The 17,050-nt window shown below is 47.9% G+C and overlaps 1 protein-coding gene across 9 annotated transcripts in view; it reads left to right on the top strand.

The window, feature by feature from the left end:
• The first annotated feature begins 11,758 nt into the window (after positions 1 to 11,758).
• The window catches only part of hectd1 (HECT domain containing 1), a 90,481-nt gene continuing 85,189 nt past the window's right edge, over positions 11,759 to 17,050 (top strand). For all 9 annotated transcript variants that reach the window (XM_039742353.1, XM_039742361.1, XM_039742358.1 and 6 more), the window contains exon 1: positions 11,759 to 11,976. The gene's annotated coding sequence lies outside the window, so the exon portion shown is untranslated. The remainder of the gene's footprint in view (positions 11,977 to 17,050) is intronic.

The following is a 17,050-nucleotide window of genomic DNA, read 5'->3' as shown; positions in this document are numbered from 1 at the left end:
TTTCACAGGTGAAGTTGTCTGGCGTTGAAAGCTGCGAGCAGAAAAAGGTGCAAGTGATCTCGATCAGTGCTCTCTCTTGGCTCTGCAATGAAGTGTCAGTATAGTAAAACGGGGATCCTTTTTTCTTTTCGTCCTTAAGTTTACATAGTAATGACCCGGATGCAATTGATGGGAGTGACAGGGCAAATTATCACAAGGGACCACGGTTCCACCGCGTTATCCTTCCCCCTTTGTTTCCAGGGGACAATATTTGCACAGACAAACAAGATAACGCTATGAAAGATGTGACTCAGCACAGTACAAATTTAAGAAGTTGTTAATTATGTACCACCACTGCAACTTCATTCTCGTTCTGTGTCAATGGGCTCCTGGAAAGGGCCGATGTAAGAGAAGCCGTGACGGGAGAAGAATTTCTAACAGTAACATACTTAGAGCGCATTGAAGAGCAAATGACTCACAGAGCTGCAGCAGAAGATTAGGTAGATCATCATCTGGGGCATCCCAATGCTGATATTCCCCCATAAATATGGTTTGTAAATACAGTGCTGTGTAAAAGTTTGGGCCCCCTCTGAAGTTGCGTGATAATTTGCTCTGTCTTCAGAAGATCACAACAATATGCCATTGTTTACTAGAGAAATGTAGACAAGGGAATGCTTATCAGACCAACATTCTCAGTGTAGCATTACTAAGTTGTATGGAATAAAATAAAATGTAAAAAATGGGATGTGCAAAAGTTTGGGCCCCCTTTTAATTGCATTAATTTAAAGCCCTGTAGTCATTTAAAGCTGACAAGTTGCAGCACAGAGCTGCTTTGATTAGCTCATTAGACCTTAAACTACAAAGATGCAAATGCTGATGAAAAAGGTGACTTAACACACAATAAGTAATTACTAGTTGTGCTTGTCCTTGGTTCTCTTTTAGAGAGCGGCAGCATGGGAACCTCTAAAGAACTCTCTACTGACCTAAAAACTAAGATAATTCGTCAGTATGAATTAGGAGACGGGTACAAGAAATGATGACAAAGGTTTGAACCGTCTGTTGGTCTCCTCAGTCAGAAACGTAGTTAGGAAATGGAAGGCCACAGAAACAGTCCTTGTGAAGAAAAGATGTGGTAGTCCAAGAAAAATATCTGAAAGGCTGAGCCGAGGGCCGGTTAGAATGGTCACAGACAAACCAGAGAGCACCTGCAGAGAGCTACACGGACATCTGGCTGCTGATGGTATCATTGGATGTTTTTTTCACAGTTCAGTGCACTTTTCACCGGGTGATGCGCAAAAAGCCTTTTCTGAGTCCTCACCTTCACAAGAAGAGTTGCATGAAGTATGCAAAAGTACATCTTGACAAGCCAGAAACATTTTGGGAAAAAAAATACTATGGACAGATGAGACTAAGGTAGAGTTATTTGGTCACAACCAGAGGTGCTATGCACGGTGAAACGAAACACGCAGTGTTCCAGGAGAAGAACTTGCTGCCTCCTGTACAATTTTGGCAGAGGGTCCATCATGTTATGGGGCCATGTGGCTATCACAGGTACTGGAAACCTTGTTAAAGTTGAGGGCCGCAGGAATTCTTCCCATTATTGGCAGGTTCTAGATGAGAATGTTCAAGAGTCAGTCACAAAGTTGAAGTTATGCTGGGGTTGGATGATCCAAAAGAACCGTCCAAAATCTACCAAGGAATTCATGCAGAGGCACAAGTCCAATCTTCTAGAATGGCCACCCCAGACCTGAACATCATCAGTATGGACTGATTTGAAGCAGGCTGTCCACGCTGGGAAGCCATCAAACCTGACGGAACTGGAGGCATTTAGTATGGAAGGTGGTCCAAAAGACCACCGGCCAGAATTCAGGGACTTGTCAGTGGCTACAGGAGGGAGGCGTCTGCAGGCTGTGATTTTAGTAAAAGGAGGCTCTACTAAATATTGAGATTGGGATTATTCCTTTGGGGTGCCCACATTTATTCACCTGCCTATTTTCTTTAAATGCACAATAAATTGGTTCTGTTGGTCCAATAAAAAAAATTTCACTCCTGAAATGTTGCTGTTTCCATACGGTATACAATATGTTAAAATGAAGTTGTTGAATCCAAAAGCATAGCAAGTTATAAATTGCTAGGAGATTTTTATCAGGGGTGCCCACACTTTTACATGGCACAGTATCTACAGATGGGATGACACTATCAGGTATTGCACGCCCTGTCGGTCAGGACTATCAGAAGAACAATATGACATAAGAAGCGGAACGCCTCACACCCCAAGTGTTGATGTCCCTTGTCCCACCGTAAGACGCTGATTGGTCATTTGATGTCCCTTGTCCCACCGTAAGACGCTGATTGGTCAGTTGGTATCATGCAGTGTTGGCCTAATTAAGATGTGAATGTTTGAAGACATGATGGATTACGTTTGGTGGTGTGTCATTAGCCTAAGTGGACTGCGTTGGTCTAAGCTTTGTGATTTATGTAGAGGAAGATGTTATGACCAATCAGGATTAGAAATGAGGACATTCGAGGCTCAGCTGAGGTTGGATGGTTGGGAGACAACGTCAGAGAGGCGAGATTGTGTTGCTTTGGAGATGAGGGGTACAATGAGAGAAGGGTGCTAAGGATAGAGCTGCCAGGTAAGAGAAGAAGAAGACGGCTTAAGAGAAGGTTTATGAATGTGCTGAGAGAGGACATGCATATGATGGGTGTGACAGAACAAGATGACAAGGACAGGAAGAGATGGAACAAGATGATCCACTGTGGTGACCACTAATGGAAACAGCCGAAAGAAGAAGGGCAGAAAAGCAGGTCATTCCAAAGAGTTCACATGCTTTTTCTTTGCACTGTAAATGCTGGTCGATGGTCTCTGGGCGGATGAGGCTCTCTTTGAATTGTCGCCTCATCTACTCAGACTCCCACTTTTGTTATTTCCCTGTTGTCACAGCCGCTGATGGAAATCTCCGTCCAGCAGGCACATGAGTCACATATGTGGCTTTGTGCCAGGGTCATGTGTGCCTTCACACTGGACGAGTTTGATGGCCTGACTCACGGCTGTGTGCTGCCACCCACGTTGGAGACGGCTGCTCAGTCACCCTTTGGCCTCTTGGAATTCGTAAATCTTTTGGATTCAACACTTTTTTTTGCTCCTTTCCTCTCTCCCAGTCCAGCTGTTACAAAAGTAGAAGACCCGTCTTTTCCATTTATACTGTCTGACTAATCACAAATGGAGATGCTGCCATTACTTCTAGAGGGTGTGGCAGGCATGCCTGGCAGAGGATCATCGGCTGGGCTCACTGGAGGTATGCAGCACCACCCTGGGATGAGAGAGAGAGAGAGAGGACGCTGATGGTAACGGTCTTGTTCTCCTTCAAAGTGCTGAGAAGACACCCAGTGGGGGCAACTGAGTCTGAAAAACCTCAGCCCTTCCGGTTCAAATGAAATTGGAGCAGACGTTTCCAGAAGTTGGATCATCTGGAGTCTCCCCTTAAAAAGCCACTACAAGGTGGAACTTAAGCTGCTTGCCTGTGATTGTTTGTGTTTGAGTGTCACCGTCTGCCTGTTGATTTATTTTATCTTTCTGCTTATTAAATGTATTTTGGACTTCTGGCTCTGTCACTCGTGCCGCAGGTGACTCACTTGTAGCAGCAATGACTTGCTGAAAGTCCTACAGAACAGTCGTAGATTCAATGGGCTGTTGTATATGACATTTGTTATACAGTCGTACGACCCTAAAGCATTCCTACACTTTGAGCACTAGCATGGCATGTGAGTCAGCGGTGGGATTGAATTAGCAGGTTGCCGCCGTTGTCGTCACATGATTAGTTAATTATGTCATGCATTGTTTATGTACGGATATCAATTCATTCAAAGAGTCTATAAACGAATGGCGAGAAGAGAACAAAAGAGTTTGGTAGAAGGTGGGAGAAGAAGCGTTGGGAAAATCCCCAGCAGATAAACAAGTGGTGGTGGAATGGAGGGATACAAAAAGTCTGTAAATAGATGGTGGGAAGGAACAGGAATAGAAAAAAATGGGAAGGAAGGAATGAATGGAAAGAGAGCTAAAGTGCAAATACAGGGTGAGGCGTGTAGGGAACTGGAGAAAAAGACGTTAAGAATTGTAAAGGCTTGAGACAATTCAACAGAAGAAGTTACCCAAATCAAACGGATAAAGAGCTAAAGGTGACATGTGGTAAACTATAAAATTATGGAAGGCATCCTCAGAGGAATGTCCAAGGATACAGTTCAGACAAGGAGAACCAGATGAGGGTGTAGCAACAGGGATGAGTAGTGAAGAAGTCAAACAGGCCTTGGAAAGAATGAGAAGTCACCGGGGCTAGATGGGATACCCACTGAACCCTGAAAGAAATGGGTGGGGTGGGAGGTGAAGAAGAGATTTATTATGGGAGCCAACGTCAGACGTATACTGTGAAGGGCAAATGCCATATCAGTGGAGAAATAGTCTGAATGTGCCCTTTATAAAAGGAGAAGGGTGACCTAAGTGATTGTAGAAATTCTAGGGGTATAAAGTTGATGTCACACAAGGTGAAAATAAGAAAGGCGATAACGGGTAAAAGGCTGACAACAGAGATGCCAAAAGGGGAAGAACAGTTGGCATTTATGCCAGGAAAAGGTACAACAGATGAAATTTTCACCTTGTGACAAATTATGGAAAAATCTAGAAAGGAGTAGGAAGAACTGAACATGGCATCGAAAGATTTCTACAATAGAGAAATGTGGAGTTGTATATGAGCATAGTGAAGGATATGTATTAACTAAATTGCGTTCTAACAGTAAAAATCATAATTGACAACACTAACATGCAAGGGAGAAGTAATGGAGGAATGGCAGATGGATTTGCAGTAGTCTCTAATGTGTATGGCTGGAGACGACCAGGAGTGAATTGTGCTTAAAAGTGGGTGGGGACAATTAAACGGCTCACTGAGCGCCACGTACCTAAACCAATCCCACGTCTCATGAAGGCGGGGCTAAAATTAGGGCTGGGGATTTTGAACTGCAAAGATCAGAGGGGCTGTCGTTAACCTGGACTGACAGACAGCAAGCATCGGATTACGATGAACCTAAAAAAAGACCCCCTTTAAACAAATAATTGGGGAGAGCACATCATGTGTGTTGAAAATAAACCTCACCTCCTGCAAGGGACAAACGTTTCTGTCTGATCGGGTTATACACTGGCATTCAAGACATCAATGGCCGAGTGGTAAATAGTGAATGTTGTGTGGGTGCAGGCGCCGAGTGTGGTGTTCATTTACCACGATGGTATAGGAGTCCATGAATTAACAAATATTGGCATTTGAGGTCAGGGGTGTGTCACACCTCGTGGAAAGGAAAACGTTTTTCTCGTGGTGAGGATACGTTTCTGTGAATTCTCGCGTAAATAGAGAAGAAATTCCAAACAAAGCCAACCACAAGGCATAAAAAGCTGACTGTGATTTGATAGTTCGAGAGGAAGCCGCAACCTGAGGTGGCACGGACAGCTGGTGCAGCATGGTCCAATCTCATGTTGGTGTTTTTTTTTGGTCAAAAATGACCTGCATAAACAATTTTATAATGTGTGTGTGTGTGTAATCTGAAGACACAGGTCAGTACTCGACAACAGTCTTGGGGGTATTTGGTACGTTTTTAAGCCTTTAATTGCCAACTACTCAATTAGCCTCTATAGTAAAGTGACACTGCGGACAAGATTTTTTAATTTTTAGAAAACGCTTCACTTTACAACACAGTTTTGAATGGCAAATGCTTCCATACCACGTGTGAGAAGAAGTAACTTTTGACTTTGAACTTATCCTTTAAGATTGGTTGGAGAAAAGACAGAAAATCTACAGTTGAAGTCTGCGGTTTCTGTCCACTTACGGTGAATTCTTTATACCTCCCTTTATAAGCCCCCCACCGATTTTATGCTAACAAACTATAAATTTGGCATATGGTTCAATACATCTACTCTGTGCGGAGAAAAAGTCATTTTTTTCCAACAATGCACTCTGGTCCCAATCTAGGGGGTTTGATGTGTGGTGGGTGTGGCAACTCGCTATCGGCGTATGCTCCCACCATTGTTCACGGAGCTCGGAGTATTTCACGCTTTATTGACTACGCGCTGTCCCCTGCGGCTCCGCCCACGTAGTAGTGAAACAGGACAGTGAGGAGGGTCCTGCCCGGCTCCCCCCTCCCCTCGGTCCAAAGCCTCTGTCTCGTGAATATATCGCTCCTGCAAGCGAACTCGGATACTCAACGTGATGAGAGAAGTCGCAAAATCAACCGGAATGTTCAAGCAACTTACAGAAAAAAACACAATCTAAATCTCGTTCGCCAACTAAGCGGATGTATGGTACACCCTGAGGCTGGCACGTGAGTGAGGAGGACCTCGCTTTCCCCTCCTCTCGCCCCACTGTGTTTCTCTCAGATTCGCACAAATAAATCGGTACGGCAAGCAAACTCTGATACTTAGTGCAGTGAGAGAAGGTGCAGAATCAACCGGAATGTTCAAGCAAACTATAGAAAAAAAAAACCGATCTGAATCTGTTAAGTCGGTCTCTCGTGAAAAGCAGACAGACAGACAGACGTTGGATATATATATATAGAGAGAGAGAGAGAGAGAGAGAGAGAGAGAGATCACAATTCCAATGGGTTACAAGTTTACACACATTCTGTTATCTGAGCCTTTAAACATCTTGGAAAATTCTAGAAAATGATGTCAAGCATTAAGGCAATTAGACAATTATCACTGATAGCCAATTAGCCTCATTGGAGTCATCATGTGGATTAAGGCCTACCATCAAACTCACTGCCTCTTTGCTTGACATGATGGGAAAATCAAAAGAAATCCACCAAGACCTATGGAAAAAAAAAAAAAAATGGTGGACCTCCACAAATCTGGTTCATCCTTGGGAATGATTTCCTAACGCCTGACGTTTTCATGTTCATCTGTATAAACAATAAAGCGCAAGTATAAACAACTTGGGATCACACAGCCGTCCTACTGCTCGGGAAGGAGACGCATTGTGTCTCCTATTGATGAAAGTACTTCGGCATGAAAAGTGCAAATCGATCCCAACAACAGCAAAGGACCTCGTGAAGACCCTGGAGGACACTGGTAGGCAAGTATCGACATAACCTGAAAAGCCACTCAGCAAGGAGGAAGCCATTGCTCCAAAGCTGCCCTAAAAAGGCCAAACTTCAGTTTGCAGTGGCACATGGGGACAAAGAGCTTTGCCCTTTGGTCTGATGACTCCAAGATCAAACTGTTTGGCCATATTGACCATCGATATGTTTAGAGGAAAAAGGGTGAGAGGCCTGCAAGCCAAAGAACACCATCTTAACCGTCAAACAGCGTCATGTTGTGGGGGCTGCTGGTGGGACTGGTGCATATTATAAAATAGATGGACTCATGAGGAAGGACAATGACATGGAGATGCGCTGCAGCAACGTCTCAAGAGCTCAGCAAGGAAGTCAATGCTCAGTCACCAATGGGTCTTCCAAATGGACAGGGACCCCAAGTATGGCTTAAGGACCACAAGGTCTAGGTATCAGAGTGGCCATCACAAAGCCGTGACCTCAATCCGATAGTAAAAGTGTGTGAGAGCAAGGTGGCCTACAAGCCTGTTCCAGTTATACCAGTTGTCTGTCTGGAGCAATGGGACAAAATTCCAGGAACTTATTTGTAAGAAGCTCGAGGAAGGCGACCCAAACCGCTTGGCTCCAGTTAAACAAATTAAAGGCAATGCGACCAAATATTAACAACGTGTATGGCATCTTATGATCCACTGGGATTGTGAGACGGTCAATAAAAGTGAAACACTCGGAGGGCTGTGAACATTGTGGGTAATGATCACTTTGCCCTGCACAGATTAGATGTCTTAAAATGATACACCAAATTTATATTTTGTTAGTATAAAATCTCTGGCTTAGAAAGTGAGTTTTAAAGAATTCACCCTTCTTGCTTTTGGGAGGCCCTTGAACCCGAACCACCAATCATTATAGACTGAGCCGAGCCGGGCAAGTGAGGACACACACATAGCAAGGGGTAGGTGCAAAAAGTGATGAGTACTTTTATTAAAATCCAAACCTAACCGAGTTCAACAGCGCAGTGATTCAAATGTTCTTCAATGAATAAATAATCCTTAACATCCAAAGTGCTGAAGCAGAGCTTACAATCAATTCAATACGTATAATCTATAAATCCCAGGCAGGAGGCCATTCCTTTAAAAACTCCCGAGCCCCAGTCCGTCCTTCTAAAAGCCGACGTCTCCCCAGTTTACCGTCTGCAGATCCCGCAGCACCAGGAGACGACCTACCGACGGGAGTGGTCGCCCATCATTTCCCGGCTTGGGTCCCCAATGCCAGGCCTTTGCCACCCACACCCGTCGTCTCCTGCTGCCAGTCCTTTGATGTCCGTGGGAGACGCCACATTAACGGGCCGCCCCAACTCCCCTGCAGTGCTCAATAGGAATGCCCCCCTCTTCAGTACCAGGCTCCTCGACCCCAACCACCTGCCTTTCATTCCTCCACACCAGCTCTCTTCGCCCATTCCTGTCTTTCGCTTTTTGTTTGAGTTAACCTCCATTTATCTCTCCCTTTTTTTGTTTCTCCCCTTTGTCCCGGGCGGGCTCCTTTTATCTGCCAGGTTGGCGCGGGTGTAAATGTGGCACCTGACTGAAACTCACCTTCACGTGTGTGTGTGTGCATCTGATCAGCCAGGCAACCCAACCATACCTGGAGTGAAACACACCCTCTCCCGACTGGAGCCTGCACGTCACGTGTTGCGATTATTTCAAATCTGTGCCATGCCACGGACCATTCATCACACGGACTGGCGCGTTTCTTGCTTGTGTAGGTTCATTTTTGCTTTTTAATCCAGAACTGAACTTGAGGAAGGCCCAGGACCTTGCAACCCAAGTGAACAGAATGACACGTTTCAGCCGTGCTCATGTAATGACAAAGGTTTCTCTAATAACCCAAATTAGCATTTAGATTGGATTGATTAAGGGTTTTGACCACTGGGACACACAAGGAATGGTTGCTGAGGAGGAGCTTTGCTGTCCTGTCGGCCATTTTAGGCAGTAAGAGCCTGTAGAAACACCAGGCCAGTCTTAGCTGTGCTTTTATTGGTCCTGGCATCCCAGCAGCTGGGATTGGCTTTATTCCCTAACCCGGCAGGGAGGCCATTAGAATGGATGGTCAGAAGGGATTTCCCTTTTTCCATTCAGGAGCCTGTTGGGGACAGACAGTGGGGGTGGAGGGGCTTCCCAACTGGGATTGTTTGTATTAAACTGGCACACAAATGTGACTGAAGAATAAAGATGACGGTTAAAGGTGCGGTTTTTAAATCCGGGGTAAGACCAGCAAGGATGTATGGAGCTGAGACATGGCCAATGAAGGGAGTGCAGGAGAAGAAGCTGGATGTGGCAGAAATGAGAATGTGGAGATACAAAAAAGGACAGAATAAGAAATGAGACAATCAGGGGTCCAACAAAAGTGGGAGAGACATCTAAGAAAGTGGAGGAAAGTAAGTGGAAGAGGTGAGGAGAGACCAGGAATATGTGAGCGTAAGAGTGATGGACATGGAAGTACAGGGGAGAGAAGGTGGAAGTGGATGGATAAAGCAAAAGAAGATCTGAAGGACGAGGGTCTGACTGGGGAGGAGTGGTGCAGGAGTGAGCTGTATGGAGAAGACTGGCTTGTCACATCGACACAACGTAGAAGTGGGAAAAGATGATGATGAAGAAGAAGAAGAAGACGACCATCGTCTTGACCAGAGGTGGTTTCTGCTTTAAACATGCTGGCCATATTAACAGAGTCTGGTCCTGTCCTAAGGCTTCGTGTACCTCACTGTCCACCAGTCTAACCCCAGTGCCACTTCTGCTTCCAACAAGTGCCAGCTGGACTGTGGGTATATGACCCACCTGTAGCTGTCCCTGCCTCACTGTCCTCTCTTCTAATCCCATTACTGCTCTACTCTTGCTGGCCATAGCTCTCATATCAGTGCCCACCAGTCTGACTCTGCCCTCGGGTGCCTGCTTGGGGAATGGAGGGTAGACATATGGCCCACTGTACTGACTGTAGCTGCCCCTGCCTCACTGGTCTGATCCCATCATTGCTCTTATCTCACTGTCTACAGGTGCCAGTTAACACTTTCAGAGGCAGGCTTATGGATCCCAGTATTGACATCACCTATGCATGCCTCACTGGTCTAATCCCAGAACTGCTTCTCTCTCGTTTGCCCATCAGTCTGACCCTTGGGTGCCTGCTAGGATAATGTAGGGTGGGCACAGGACCTACAACACTAACTGTAACTGCACTTAACTCACTGTCCAGTGGCCTGATCCTTTAACTGTCCTTATCTGAATGTCCACCAGCCTGACCAGAGTGCCATTTATCTGTCCACAGGTGCCAAATGAGGCATTTGAAGGACAGTTCATGGAGCACAGCACTGACACCAGCTACTCTGGCCTCACTGCCCATTGGTCTAATCTCTTTACTCTTCCCCTGTCTCACTGCCCACCAGTCTGACCCTCATGTGCCTGCTAGGATGCTGGAGGGCAGGGCTTAAGGACCACTGCACTGACTGTAGTTGGACTTGCCTTGGTGGTCTAATAATCCGATCCCTGTCCTAATCTCACTGTCCACCAGCCTGACCATAGCGGTGCTTATGTATCCACAAGTGCCAGCTAAGGCAATCAAAGACCCCAGTATTGGCACCAGCCTCACTGCGCCCAAGCCTGGCCCTCAGGTGCCTGCTGTGGTAACGGAGGGCGGACTTAGGGGCCGCAGCACTAACTGAGCGCTCACTCTGCCCCTGCTCTTACCTCAGTGTCCACCAGCTTGACCATAGAGGTGCTTGTCTATCCACAGGTGCCAACTAAGGCAATCGAAGGCAGGTTTAGAGACCACAATATTGGCACCAGCCAATTACTCATTACTCTTCCTGTCTCACTGCCCACCAGTCTGACCCTCAAGTGCCTGCTAGGATGCTGGAGGGCAGGCTTTAACACAACAGTGCTGACTGTAGTTGGACTTGCCTTGGTGGTCTAATAATCAGATCCCTGTCCTTATCTCACTGTCCACCAGCACTAACCCTTGTGCCAGGTGGACGGCAGGCTGAATGACCACTACACTGATTATTGCTGGACTTGCCTCTGGGTCACTATCTTTATCTCACTGTCCACCAGCCAGTCCATAGTGGTGCTTATGTATCCACAAGTGCCAGCCAGCTAAGGCAATCAAAGACCCCAGTATTGGCACCAGCCTCACTGTGCCCAAGCCTGGCCCTCAGGTGCCTGCTGTGGTAACGGTGGGCGGATTTAGGGGCTGCAGCACTAACTGAGCGCTCACTCTGCCCCTGCTCTTACCTCAGTGTCCACCAGCTTGACCAACTGAGCTGCACTGACTTCCTCATCACTTGCTTGCTTTCTGCCTTGAGCCCGCTGCTGTTCCGCCAGGCTCCCACACTCCTGACCCCAGGACAGCCCCTCACCTCAGTGACCACTGCTTTGAACTCGGGGGAAGCCTTGAGACTCTTCCGTTTGGTGAACTTTCATTTGTAAACAGCACTCTCTGACCGAGTAACGATGACAAGTTAGCCAGCGCTCTGCTGCTTCCTTCCACTAACCTTCTGTCGCTCGTCTCTGAAGCCGAAATGCGCCTGCGCATTGTGTTACTCCTACACGCGATCATCCCCCTCCTCCTCCTCCATTGGTCAAACGCGCCACGTCACAGCGCCCCCTGGCGCCGGGTGGAAGTCTGTGCGCGTACCCCGCCGACGCGACGCCGTTTCCGAGCCTCGTGATGCGGACGGGGCGCCGCTCAGCTCAGTGCTCTCAGTTTGAGTCGCCGTATCGCCGCCGCCGCTCTTCGTTTACTTTTGACCTTTTCTGTTTATCTAAGTGTTATTCGGAGGGGGTTTCTGGAGAACCGCCTCGTATACTTCGGTCGCCACTCGATGTCGTTCGCCCCTCTCCCTCTAGATGCTCATCTTTTGTGAAGGTAAGTGTCCCTCTGGCGTCATTTCGTGTGTTTTTTTCCCTTAACCTATCGGAGGTCTCGTGAAAGCTAGGCGGGCCTCGGTGTTGAGGCCTCCGCGTCCCTCGTAAGTGGAGCGTCGGGGTTTGGTGGGGAAAGTGCAGGCCTCGCTGGCGTGGAGGGCCACGCAAAGTGGACGAGAAGGATTTGGGACGCGCGAAGGTGTCGTGCAGGCCAGCCCGCTGGCAGGCCTGGTGCTGTGGAGCGAGGCGAGGCGAGTGACGAGCTTGAGAGGAGTGTGGGTGGGTGGACGGACGGACGGACAACAGACGGCTGGACCGCTTCGAAGTTGACGCTTTGTTTTTGTTCCGCCTAGCCGACATGCAGTCCCGGGACAGTAGCGCGTGACCTCTGAGATTGTCCACCGTGGTCCTCGGCCGGTTCAGCCGGTCATCTTTGTACTTTGATGGGCCGGAGAACTTTGGAGGGCAGCGGGTTTGTTGAGGACGCGGCGCCCACCTTTTTGTGCTTCCCGTTCTGTTTTAAAGTGGGCCGTTTGAGAGGAGCGGAGGGGGGAGTCCGGTCCGGCCATTCCATTCACTGCCCACCCCCCGGTCGGTTTAGGGCCTTGGGGGCCGCCCAGCCGGACGGGACGCCGATATTCAGCGGAGCACAAAAGGTTTATTTTAATTAGAATCGGCGCACCCCACCCTTTTTTAGGTTTTCGGGAATGTGCCACCTCATAACACTTCTTCAGTTTGGAGTATGAACGGGCACTGAAGACCACCAGGCAGGATCCCCCTTGGATTAGATGTTAATCTATCGCGCCCCCCGAACCCGGTCAGTTCAGTTGCAGTGTGGACACCGGGGGTCAGCGTCCGTCCTGAGCTGTAGGTAGGTGGTAGACAGACAGACAGGTTATAGACCCCAAATGTTGGAGATTGAGATTATAAAGGTTTTCGGTGTTGGGGGTCTTCAATCAATTTTTGATTTAGGTTTGGAATTTGATCATCGTGTGTGCCTAAATGTTTACTCGAAGACCTTTTGGTTTTCTCAAACTCAGTTTGGTTTGGTGGTCCAAAGTTAAGTGAATTTGGGGTCAGAGAGAGGGGGGAGGGGGTGCTGATGAACCCTTCATGAAATTAAAATGGCTGGTAAATCGTGAATCTGTGTGTGGTGACGCAGTTTGACACCGAAGGTCTGGCCGAGTCGCTGTGTGAAGCACCTCAGTAACCCCAATGACACAATAAGTGGACCCTCAGCCTCGCGTCTGGTGGTCAGCCCTCCTAAGGTGTTGGCTTCTGGAGTGTGCTGTGGACAGAGGCTGCAGGGATTAGGGTCCGGTGCACATCCAGCCCTGTAGGTGGCAGACTAGAGACCCCAATTGTGGGAATGTGCGAAATAACGGATTCATTTTTGGGGGTCTTCACTCTCTGAGCCATGTGTGGAATCTGCTGATTGCGTGTTGCCAGTAGGCCTAGTCTGGACTTTTGGCTTTTTTCAAACTCATTTGGGTTTTAGGGGTGCCAACGAGCCCTAAATGAAATGAGGAGACCCCTAAATTGTGTGGTACTGCTGTACCACTTGAGGGTCTGACAGTGTCGGCATTTTTCCATCCAAAGTAAATGGAAAAGTAAAAAGTCTGTCTGGTGGTCGGCGCCTTTAAAGGTGTTGGCTTCTGGAGACCACCAGGCGGGTGCCCACCCTGGGCTGGATGTTAATCTGTCCCCCCCCCCCCACCTTTTCCTGCTCATACAGTTTAGTAGCACTGTGGGTACAGGCAGTAGGGAGTTGCACTGGGGGTCCAGCCCTTATTGGTGTCCAACTCTGGTCCTGGTGGGCTGCAGGTTTTCATCCTAACCCTTCTCCTAGTCAGTTTTCACTGCTAATGAACTCCGTCTCCCTTCATTTTAACAGCCGTTTTTAAGGATTCAGTCCTCTGAGTTGATTTGTTTCTTCCTTAAACTGAAATGAGACGTGAAACGAGTCGACAGATGACCTGCTAAACTGGAACATCAAACTACAGCCAGTTTCTTAATGGGAAGCCAAATCTCGCTGTTAATTAAAGATGTTCTTGAATACCACAACTTGCTGCTGCTCTCATTCTGCTGTTGATGTTCTGTTTTTTTTCTTAAGACCACCGTCAAGATGTTTGGGCGACCTGAGCAGACCAACGTGACCGAGACCTTCACCTTTCTTTAATTTCATGTGTGAGCTGGTCATGTGGCGGCTCGTTTTGTGTCTCATTAAGGAGAAACGAAACAATTAAAGGGGGTCCGAGTACCGCCAATGAAAACGAAGGCAAAACAAGTGAATCGGCAGCAAAAACGGCTCACTGATTAAGAAGACGGTTAGAATGAAAACCTGCAGCCTTTCCTATACTGGGATGTGAGACAGGACGGCCTTCAGTGCTGGGGTCTTCACATCAAGTTTGAATCCATGTTTGGAGTGTGCTCGGAGGGTTTCTCAAACTCATTTGGGTTTGGTGGTCCAAATTGAAGGGACTGTGGGGTCAGAGAGAGAGAGAGAGAGAGAGAGAGAGGTGGTGCTGATGAACCCTTAATGAAACAACAAGACCCCTACATTGTGTGTCACACCAAACATTTGACGGTGTCCGCGTGTATCCGTCCAAAGCAAATAAACAGAAAAAGGAAGAAGTGGACCCTCGGGCTTCTGTCTGGTGGTCGGCACTCCTAGGGTGTTGGCTTCTGGAGACCACCAGGCAGGAGCCAACCTTGGACTGGGTGTTCGTTGTCGTCGTCTCCTGCCACTCTCGCCAGGTCGGCTCAGTAGCTCTGTGGATAAAGGTGGCAGGAAATTGCCCCCCCCCCGGGGTCCTGCGCACGTTCAGCCCTGTAGGCATTGGGCAGGCTAGAGACCCCCAGACCTGTCTGTATAGCGCCTTTACTATTTAACCTTCCCATTTTGTGCCTTTTCTGCCTGTCTCTGTCTTTTTGTGTATGTGGTGCCTTCCCTATGTTGGCATTGAAGGTCTAACAGCCTTTAGTGACGGGGGTCTTTAATGTGGAGTTCGCTCATCACGTGTACTCCGAGGTCTTTGGTTTTCTAAAACCATCCCTTAGTTTTGGTCAGTTTGCTTGTCAAGAGAATTTGGGTCAGAGGCAGAAAGATGGGTGGGATAAATCTGAGCCAGGACTGTGAGCCCCTGATGAAACGGAGACCCCCTTTTTAAAAGGATGCTAAATTGTGTTTCTCACCAAGGGTCTGCCAGTGTCGGATGTGAAGGATCTGTGTGAAGCAACTGGGTATTAAGGTGGAACGACTGATGCTTGGGACCCCCGAAGTGTTGCTTTCTGGAGACCACCAGGTGGGAGCCAGCCTTTTTTTGTTCTTTATTTCGTCTTAAACAATTTCTCGTGTTAGGACTCTGTTAGTTTTCATATACCCCTGGAGCAATTGAAGGTTAAGGGCAGTGACGGGCATTCAAACCTTCGGGGTGCCAGCGCAGATCCTTCGCCTCCGAGCCTCGCACCGGATGTTAGTCCATGGCTCCCTCCACTCACACCAGGCCAGTTTAGTAACCGCGTGGAAGCACACGTCCTGCCCTCTAGGTGGTACCTGGGCCATAGACCCTCCAGCGTCGGGGTATGTGATGCAGCGGCCTTCAGTTCATTTTTGAAGCACGTGTGGCCCTATAATTTTAGTCCGTGGTCTTGGGTTTCTCAGACTAGTTGTGGTGGTTCAAAGTTAAGGGAATTTAGGTCAGAGAATGGTGGGCTTTCTCCCATCAAGGCCGGCAAGCCCTTAATACAATACAATACCATTCAGTTTTATATAGTAGCTCAAAATCACACTAGAAGTGCCTCGGTGGGCTTTAACAGGCCCTGCCACTTGACAGCCCCCCAGCCTCGACTCTCTAAGAAGACAAAGAATAAACCCTAGTAGGGCAAAACAAAAGCGAAGAAACCTCCGGAAGGGCAGTTCAGAGGGAGACCCCTTACCAGGTAGGCTGGGCGTGCAGTGGGTGTCACAAACAGGGGGTCAATACAACACAATACAATAGAATTAATGAAACAGATACCCTACAATGAACACTAAGTTGTGAAGCGGCGAGTGGTGGTCTGGCAGTGCCCATGTGAGGCAGGTGAGTAGTTGAACAGTTAAAAGTGAGCACTTGGGACCCCTAAGGTGTTCTCTTCTTCACTTGTGTGTGTCACGTGACACACAAGTCTAATTACCTGGTGACGCCTCCTCGCCATAACAATACAACAAAAGCTCTCAAGACGGCACTCTGATTGTACACAATGGACGCCGCTTAACGACTCCTCGGACGTTTAGAGGTGGAAGTGGCCTGCGGCAACAAGGAAAAGACGCCCTGGGCTGGAACCGCAGCTGAGCGCTCAGAGTCAGGAACTTTTGAGTTTAAGTGAATGGTGGGAAGTTCAGCAGGCGGGGTGGTTGGTGACGAGGGGAGCAAGGAAGGACAAAAAAAAAAAAAACCAGAAAACGCGCAGCGAGGTCTTGGGTTTAGGACTTCAAAAGCACATGAAAGAACCTCATGGTGGTGAGTCAGTGTGTGTGCCGCAGTGCGGACCTCCTCTGTGTAGGCCGTCAGTGAGGGTCAGGCACACCTCTGGAAAGAAATCGAGTACCTGCAGCTTGTCTGCCTGAGATATAGCGCCTTTCTTATCTGTGTCCTGGTGGAGAAGCACCCCGCTGTCTGTCCTGTCTGTCTCTCTAAATGACGCTACCTAATATTTATATAGATGTGTAAGGCGCTATATTATTTAGGTAGAAGGACAGACTGCTTTGCTGTCTATTTGTAAGGCGGCTGGAGAGGAGAGGCACTCTGACAGTAACCTGTCCATTTTATATCGTGTAGTGCTGTCTGTCACTTATAGTGCCTTTCCTCTCTAACTAGAGCTTGTGATGCGTTTTCTAACTGTCACTTAGTGCCATTAAGGTACCTTTTCTAACACTCCATCCATCATATACTGTAGGACCTCTCCTATCTATTTTGCTGTGTTTTCCATCACTTATATAGCGCCTTTCCTGTCTGTGTTAAGGTGGAGAAGCGCTCTGCAGTGTATATAGAAGTGAGGCTACCTAATATTTATATAGCTATTGTCACAAACTC

The sequence above is a fragment of the Polypterus senegalus genome, chromosome 18 (genome assembly GCF_016835505.1).
Source record: "Polypterus senegalus isolate Bchr_013 chromosome 18, ASM1683550v1, whole genome shotgun sequence".
NCBI lineage: Eukaryota > Metazoa > Chordata > Cladistia > Polypteriformes > Polypteridae > Polypterus > Polypterus senegalus.
This window is presented reverse-complemented; position numbering and strand designations above follow the sequence as displayed.